Source organism: Sciurus vulgaris, assembly GCF_902686455.1.
Source record: "Sciurus vulgaris genome assembly, chromosome: 17".
Classification (NCBI taxonomy): domain Eukaryota; kingdom Metazoa; phylum Chordata; class Mammalia; order Rodentia; family Sciuridae; genus Sciurus; species Sciurus vulgaris.
This window is the reverse complement of record NC_136478.1, coordinates 45,550,874-45,560,320: the sequence shown is the minus strand read 5'-3', so window position 1 is coordinate 45,560,320 and position 9,447 is coordinate 45,550,874. Positions and strand designations below refer to the sequence as shown.

General features: G+C 46.3%; 1 pseudogene across 1 annotated transcript; it reads right to left on the bottom strand.

Moving 5' to 3' along the window:
- Positions 1-7,631: 7,631 nt before the first annotated feature.
- LOC306647752 (pyruvate dehydrogenase (acetyl-transferring) kinase isozyme 1, mitochondrial-like) lies at positions 7,632-9,103 on the bottom strand (annotated as a pseudogene). Its single transcript has one exon. The product of its transcript is annotated as a pyruvate dehydrogenase (acetyl-transferring) kinase isozyme 1, mitochondrial-like (transcript).
- Between the last annotated feature and the right edge of the window lie 344 nt (positions 9,104-9,447).

Genomic DNA, 9,447 nt, shown 5'->3' with positions numbered 1-9,447 from the left:
CTGGGCTCCACTAGGACTGAACTGGGAGGGGAGAATCAATGGGGCCCGGATTTCTGTTGCCAGCGCCCTGGGTTCTGACCCCCTCTAGCGCTGTGCAGCTGCCTGACGCAGGGCACTCTTGGTGCTCTCGTTGGGGCTGCGAAGATGGCGGGCGACCCATGGTGAGCGTGGTGGCCAAGCGTAAGTGAGGCATCAGAGATGCAGGGCCTGTTTCTGAAGTACTGCCGATACTGAAGCCTGGGCACCCAGAGGGGATCTAGTGCCCACCACTCTCAGATGGGCCTTTGAAAACCGCCCACTTTTGGCCTCTTCAAAGATTTTCACGTGTGGCTCCTATTTCCGGCCACCTTCAGGGACGGCACAGCTCTGTCTCTAGAGGTCGGTTTGGATTTCAGGGTTTCCTGCAGGGTGAGTCCTGGTGACTCACTGATGAACTAGCATGGATTTTGTTCAGTGAGGAAATGAGAAATTTTTTACAGGAGTTTTCAAGCCCAGGGTGCACCTGAAGGTCTCCAATATCAAAGATCAATCAAACATTGCCACCACTTTGAGGGATTGGGATTGGCACTTATTGGTCTGTTAATTTAACGAGTGTCTGCCATCCTTTGAGAAGGAGGGTGGGGGTCGACAGGCTGGTACTAGAGGCAAACAGAAAACTGTGTCAGACAGCTTTGCTTCACTGTTGCCAAAACCCGACCAGAACAACTCAGAGGAGGGAAAGTTTATTTGAGGCTCGGAGCTTAAGAGGATGGGGACAATAATAATTCTGGGAGGGTTTATCAAATCTACACCATCTTCACCATCACCACCATCCCCATCATTACCACCATCACCATCTCCATCATCACCACCATCACCATCTCCATCACCAACTCCACCATCACCATCATTACCATCACCATCACCATCATTACCATCACCATCATTACCATCACCATCACCACCATCATCACCATCACCATCACCATCATCACCACCATCACCACCATCATCACCACCATCATCACCACCATCACAATTACCACCACCATCATCACCATCACCATCACCACCACAGTCACCATTACCACATAACAATCACCACCATCACCATCACCATCACCATCATCACCATCACCATCACATCACAATGAGCCCTCTGTCTCTTTCCAGCTGGACTGTGTGGAAACGATTACCCATGCAGCCACGCAGCAGCCTCCACGCGGTGGAAACAAGTGAACTGCAGCTCAGTGGCTTTCAGAGCCACTGGATGACATCAGTGTCGGCACAATGCACTGGGCCAACTGGCACCATGCAGTCCATGCACTTCGCTGCTGTGTTGCTCATGATCACCCCATGCAGGAAGGACTATCTGTCATGCCACTTGCCGTGAGGAGACTGAGGCATGGCGAGCTCAGGTGATTTGCTGTGGATGAGCTTCAGCATCCAGAGCAGAGGGGCAGCCATGCCATCCAGCCCAAGTCAGCACCCTTGAATATGCAGCAGCCAAAAGAAAACACATGGTCCCGCCCCCTGCAGAAGGCAGCTGTGTTGAGAATAGGAACATTTACGGGCACAGATCACTCAGGGCAGCTGGGCTTGTAATCAAGTATTGGAAATTGCCAAAATGCCCAGGCCTGGGAGATCTACTTGAATGAATTATGGAACATCCCTACAATGCAGCGCTAGTCTGCTGCCCAAGAATGAGAACAACTGATGTGCCATGATGATCGGGGTCCAATGGTCATGTCAAGGAAGGAAGACGCAAGTGCAAAACTGAATGTCCGTCATGCCAGTCTTAGATATCTACCTATCGTCTATCTCTGTATCCTTCCATCTATCCATCCATCCATCCATCCATCCATCCATCTATCCATACACTTAATCTATCCATCCAGCAATATATCCATCTATCTATCCATCTTTCTGTCCATTCATCCATCCATCATCCATCCTTCCATTTATCTAATCTGTCCATCCTTCCATCCATTCATCCATACATACATATATACATTATACATATATTTAATCTATCCATCCAGCAATATATCTATCTATCCATCTTTCTGTTCATTCATCCATCCATCCTTTCAACCATCCTTCCACCCATCTATATAATATTCTCCCTGCAAAAAGAAATACAAAAAAGATAAGAAAAAATTGAGAGTCTTGGCATCTACTGTCATGGGAATGGGTGGAAGGGGTTGGAGCAGACAAATGTCTTAGCACACCCTTTTCACACCTGTGGTTGTCAGAACTGTGCTAACGCTAATATTTTATCAGTTTAAAATTTTGAATCCACATGGGGAAATGTGTGTGGGATAGACTGAGCACTTGGTCTCAGGAGCATGCTGTCATAGGTGACAGTGGCCTTTGGCAGGACAGATTCACACATCTTAGCACATGTGTCTTGGTTTGAAACATCCAGGAGAAAAGCCCTATCATGGAGCATGTGACATGGCATCTGGCTGCTGAGGATGTGGGTGCAGTGACAGAGGTGATGGGTAAGGAAATGCTGCAACACCCAGGCTTCGGGTGCTTGGAAACAACAGGCCATTGCCGATGACTTCCAGGTCACAGGCCCTCCGGTTGAGGCAGACGTCCCTCAGGGGAGCCAGCAGCTGAGCTCCTCCAGCAGGAAACCTGTGAGAGCCCTGGATGGGGTCCTGGAACTTGGCCGCAGGCGAGGCAGAGAACTTGGGATTCTGCTGCTGTCCTCTGTTCAGCGGGACTGTGGGCTCCTGTGTGTGCCAGTTCCTCCCTGTGGGGCTGAAGACCAGCTGGAGACAAAGACAAGCAAGTCGGCAGATAAGAGCGTGGAGTCAGATGGAGCTTCCCTTCCCACCCTGAGCAGCCCGGCAGGCTGGGCAGGCTGTGGATTCCTGAGAACAGGCTGTCTCTGGAGGCTTTGCTGATGCCTCTCTCCAGTTGGACTGGGAACACCATCTGACAGCTGTGCTGGGGCTGGTCCAGGCTGTTTGCATCTTTTCTGACAGAAACTGGGGAGACTGGGCGTCCATAGACACAGGGAAGCATATTTCGGGATGCTGCAGTGGCGTGCACTCGGGGCTCTGTGTTCCAGGGGATCAGCGGTGTTGCTTGGGTTTCTGGCTCATTTTGGGGGCTGGTTCTGACTTCCTGGCCCTGGTCCTGCATGGTGAGATTCCCCTCCCCATGGAATGCAGAGGGAAGAGCATCCCTCACAGCAGATGAGGGCCTGCATCCTAGTCCTCATTCCTTCTCTTCCAAACTGTGTGACCGTGGGCAGGTCACTGTCCTCTCAACCCCAGGTGGTAAAATGGAAATGCTAACATCTACCTGCATCCAGGCTTGGACTGGTTGTCTTTTGAGAAGCCTCAACTACTTGCCTCTCTGATAAACAGCAGCACTGGGAACTGACCCGGGTCTGTCCATTCAGAACCAGCAGCCTTTCTTCTGACTCCCCAGAAACCCAGGCCAGCGGCTCAGGTGCAGAGCCCTGGATGCACGCCACCTTTCCTGGGCCAGTGGCTCCGTCTCTCCACTTCTCAATCTGTGAAAACAGGCCAATAACAGATGCACCTCTCAGGGTTGCCGAAGGATCACACCTGTCTGACCCCACAGGTGCAGTGAATGTTGGCTGTCATGGTGGCTCCCAGTTACAAGGGACCACTGAAGTTTTGTCTCCAAGGAGCCCAGGGTCTAGTGCAGGGGAGACTCCAGCTCACCCACCCTCTCACCACAGACACCTCCAACCACTCACTCACTCTGCACTGTCTGGAACCTTGAGGCAGGTGCTGCTTGCTGGTGGCAGTTGGCACGAGAGAGCCAGCAGCTGTGCCACCTTGTGGGTGGCAGCTGTAGGACAGGCTTCATTTCTTGGCAAGGTCCCTCTGAAGTCACGGTTGCAATTGGGAAGTCCCTGGTCACGCTTCCTGACCTCGATTCAGGAGGAGAACTTTTATGCCAGGAGAGGGTGGGGCAGCCTGGACAGCGATTCCGTGTCCTGTGTCTAGAGGAGCCCTCTCCAAGGGAGGTGCATGTGACATCCAGTGTGACAGTCAGCTTGAGTAGCCCTCCTATGGCTCCTTTAATCCTGCTTCTCTTTTCAGCCACTTGGGAAGGAACTGAGTCTGAGTGTCTAGGGTGGGAAGATGCTGTGAGAGGGCAGAGCCAAGCTCGGTCCCTGGCTCTGCTGTCAGGGACCTGCCAGGGGCTCTTCAGGCCTGTCTGAGTTGAAAGGCGGTTCTGAGGGTGCTGGTTCCTGCACCTCCTGCTCTGGGCCAGATCCTCCCAGCCGGGAACCAAGGAGCTGCTCACTTCTGAGGACGAGGGACAACACAGGGGCAGCACCCCCAAGGTCCTCAAGACAGTTGTCACTGCCGTCATCTCTACTGCTGAATGACCAGACACACAAGACATCAGAAACACCAGAGTGCTTTGCTTCACCTTCTGGACACTCCGTGCTCATGTTCCTGTGCTCTTTCTTCCAGCTCTGGCCACCTGCTCTTGTTTTGAGGCCTGTCTGCCTCACAGAGGACAGGAAATGGGCCTTGGCCCAGCTGTCCCCTCCCTGGCTCTTTTAGAAGGGACAACCACACTGCTCAGCCAGGACTTGCAGACTCAGGTGAGCTGACGAAGGATGAGGAAGAGCATGTGAGTGTTTTGCCCCATGTCCCCTGGGGACACCTGGCACCAGCTTGCCTCTGAGTTGAGGGCAGAGCCTGCAGCCTCCATGCAGCCCTCTGCCCTTAACCTGCTCACAGCAGCCCTTCTCTAGGGGTGCCACATGTGCCCGCAGAGCTCTGTGCACTCTGTGCACTCAAATCATGCCTCCTCCCTGGAAGAGGGTTTGTAGAGCCTCGGCCAGCTCTCAGCAAGGCTGGGTTTTCTCATCTGGTATTCTAGGACCTGGTACCCTCTCCCCCAGGGCCTTTGCATATCCAGTGCTTGCCATACCTGATCTTTTTTTTTTTTTTCAAATTTAAAATTTATTTATAGCTTTCAAAATCACATAACAGATATCCATTTAAGCAATAAGTTAGTCATCTGTGGTAAGTTTGTATAATGAAAAACCTAGGAAAACTCAAACATACACATTTCTCTTGCTTTCTTCATGACAATATACGTATTGGCAATCTAAGTTCCAGACAATTCTCCTATTGAAGATAGTGAGATTTAGTACAAGGTGCTTCACTACAATGTTTTGATTGTTTACAGAATGATGAGCCTCAATGGAGGAGAACCCTATTTAAAAGACATGATTATATTTTTAAAAACCTAAACTGACTCAGTTTATTTCCAAATTAAGAGTTTATCCATGTTTTCAGTTTATTGCCACACAGAAAACATTTTGCAAAATAAATGGTAGACTTCCACTTAAATATTTTTATGTAAAAACCTCACAGTGCAAGAAGAGATCACTATTAGGTATGAAGACATCAAATCCAGCCAGGATATTAAGTAGAGGGCAGAATACTTTTACTATCTCATCCTAAAAACTGTTGGTACATTCATTAAGTGCCCAGATTATAAAAATTGCTTAGTATCCACTTCCTGACCTTTAATATATTTTTATATCCCCACTGCACAACATTAATGCTGGTAGACAAAATAGCTCATTTAAGAATCTAAAAACCTTTCAGGTAGCTCAATGATTTAAACCAACTAGGAAAAAGCTCTCCCAAAATATTTTTTGCATGTAATTTTCTGTCCATTACCACAATAACAAAGTAAAAAAGTCATTATTAAAAGAAAGAAAAGGAAAGTAATTTTACTTTTCCTTTGAAAATGCCATTCCTTAGCTCTTAAATAGAGAAAAACTAATTTTCTTGGGGAGTGAAAAATTTTCCTAAGTAAAAACATCGAGTTTATGTTACTTGTATAAATGTCTCATTTAGGAAAGGAAATGAATATTTTAATTCAAAGGATTCTAAAATATTCATTATGAGAAAAAAATAAAGCTAAAAAATTATAATACATTGAACTAACACAAGTCATGCACTAACATATCCTATTGCTTCTCATACAATCCTTGATTAAGGAACAGTAGGTTAGGTAAAGTATCTCTTTTTCCAATATTTGGTCAGATTAGCTAAGCCCTGGGCCAAAGACATGTCCTCTAAGTCTCAGGATCCTCATCTCTTAAATGAGGGCACTGGCTAACTGCCCTTTAACACCACTCCCAATCCACAAATTTATGTAATTAGTTTCTGACAGGTACAAGAAAGTATATTCTGTGCTGTATGACCTGGCTTTTTTAAAAAAATCATTCATACAGCACGTAATGTGAAAATTTGATACATTTACAAAATAGAAGTGCTGATTGCTTACATAATCCTTTAAAGAATGAGGTGTTGGGGCTGGGGTTGTGGCTCAGTGGAAGAGGGCTGGCCTAGCATGTATGAGGCACTGGGTTCGATTCTCAGCACCACATAAAAGTAAATAAACAAATAAAGGTTAATAAAAAAAGAATGTTAAAAAAAAAGAATGAAGTGTTTCAACTCAATATATTCTGCAGATAATAAACACTCCCTATTTAAGTTATGAAGCTATGCTTAAATATTTAAATTTTTACTTCAAATTTTATGGTCAGTGTATTTCCCTGTTCCATTAAAAGAAAATGAGATACGAACTTCAAAGACTCCTGGACCTGCCAGTGGATGGGGAGACCAGTGGAGACAGCTTGGGCTCTGGTTTCAATTCTGTATGACTCTGGGTCATTCTGAGTGAAAACCAGGATGGTACCACCTGCTCTGTAGCTCTTTATTCTGAAGACCCATACGGTTATAATAAAGCATTTGTAAATTACAAATTACCACATGAATGCGATGGATTGTTGTAATAAGCCCAAATTTATTTTCCTAAAAATCTGGATATTTTTAGAAAAATACATATTCTCCGTCATCACTTAAACAAACTGAAAACAAGGTGACCCCTGATTACCTGACTGTTCTCCTACAGTCCTTCTGTTCTGAGTCTCATCATGGCCTAACTACACCAGGCTCAAGATTCACTATGTCTCTCCGAGAGTCTAGAAATCTGACCTTCAAATAAGTGGGAACCCAAATCTAAAGATCTCTGTTACGTTAGCAAATCTAATGTCACCACTACTCACTTTGAAAGAGTAGTTCTAAATAGGCCAGGCATCAGACTCACCCTGGAAGTATGCAATCTCTGGGCTCCAGCCCAAGAGGTTCTGATTCAGTAAGTGTGGAATACGACACAGAAAAACTCTAATGTTTTCAAAAAAGCTCTTGCAGGTAATCTCAACAACTAATTAGTTCAGTTGTGGGGGGACTCACAGCTTTACCCTCAACTTACTCTCTGTAATTTTAGTAGCTGCTAGTTTGTTTTGAGTATACAATTTTTCCTTACATTAATCCTAAACACACTCAGGACATATTATCTTTGATTTTGGCTTAGATTCACAGGGAACTAGTCATTACAATCCATCATAATAAATAATAAAATGCTCAGTTTCAAAGACAATGCATGCGGATGCTGTGGTGGCTGTACCTACACCTAAAACTGTGTTCTGCTTCACCTATAGTTGGTCACTAGGAAACTTGAAGACCATCTTATTGTGACTACTCAATAAAGAACTCCTGCAAATAACAGAAAGATGACTAACCAGATAATGAGTATTATTTTAAAAATGTTTCTAGCAGACATAAAAGTATTTTTCTAAAAAACTACACAGATTCCTGTGAGAAATCAAGATTCCCACATTTCTGAAGTCCACCATAAGAAGAAAGTTGACCAAAACTACAGTTGTTTAAACATATGTTCAATTAACTGTGAAAATATATGTGTAAGATAGGTATAGTTTTATCCTTTAGGAGATTTAATAGGCACAAATGGAATTCAGTTTCCATTTATTGTACCCCAAGAGTTAATTGTGAAAGTGACACATGAAGTATGTGGTATAATGGAGTTGAGAACACCATCCCTTCCAAATGTAACACAAAAACCACACTGAACTTTCCAAAGTGTCTCAAGTGCCCTTAGGCACTGGGGAAAGTGGTCACACCTTTGGCTCTCTGCTGGGGACACACCAGTCATCAGCCTCATGGTTGGCGTTGTAATGCTTCCAGGCAGCTTTTTTATACACAGGGAGTCCCTCAATCGATTCTGTTGATAGAGCCTTAATGTAAATAACTGCATCTGTTCTGTAGACCTCTAAGGAATTCAGCTTTAAGTCTCCTTGAAAGTACTGCGCATAGAGACGCGATATGGGTAGTCCATAACCAAAACCAGCCAGGGGCGCTGCGCATGAAGTCTCCACACGAGGCCCGGGTGCAGTTGAATACATGTAGTTGAAGAGCCTGTCAGTTTTCCTCAAAGGAACACCACCTGCTCGATCACTCATCTTTACAGTCAGATCCTCATTACCCAGTGTGACATGAACTTGAATAGGGGGGTAAACACCTTTGTCGGCATGGTGTTCCATAGTTGCTGTCATTGCATTCTTGAAAAGTTCAAACACCATGTGATAGAGATGGGATGGTACATAAACCACTTGCATTGGTTGTCCTGGTGATTTTGCATTTAGTTCTGCAAGTTCTAGTTCAGGAGAGTTAATAGAATACAAATCACAGATACGCCTAGCATTTTCATAGCCATCTTTAATAACTTTGACTAAGTTGCAGTTTGGGTTTATGCTACCAATGATGAAGATCATGAGAAGATGAGATCGACTTCCTTTTCCACCAAACAATGAAGAGTGCTGATTGAGTAACATTCTTATTGAAATTCAACTCATGTAGAATCGATCCAAAAAGTACTGCACACTCTGGCTGGTGACAGGATCCACCCCAAAGCTCTCCTTGTATTCAATCACACCCTGGGCCACTGTGGGAATGACGTCCTTGTGTTGGTTTCTGATCCATATCACAGTGTGAAGTCATAAATGGCTTTAGCATTTTCAGCACTTTTATCCTTAAACTCAAGAAGCTCCTGAAGACTCTGGATGTACCAGCTTTGAACGGATGGCGTCCTGAGAAGATTGTCTGGAGAAAGACATTTCTTTCATTATATTTGCCAGTCTCACAGGCAACTCTCCCAGCAGAAACATAAATGAGGTCTTCTCACAAGCATTCACTGATCCGCAGCCCAGGAACTGCTTCATGGAGAGCGGCGACTGCGAGAAGCCCACCTAGAAGCCCCCTTGGCCCGGAACGCTGCGCTCTGACACAGGGCCGGAGCTGAATCTGAGGCGAGGCTGCGGCTTGCGCTGGGGCTGGAGGCGCATAGCCAGGGCCCTGCCAGCCGAGGGGGCCCCCCGCGCAGCGCCCGCGCCAGCCTCCTGCCGAGCTTGGCCAGAGGAGCAGGAGCCCCCTGCGCCAGCTCACTGCTCCGAGCGTGGCCAGGGGATCCGCACCTCATATGGTGCCCCTGAGCTCTGTGCATTTGCTTCCTCTGATCTCAGGGTGTGCCTGAGTGTTAGCAATCTGGAGGGGGCTCTCAGGGTCACCGCTTGCTGCAGCT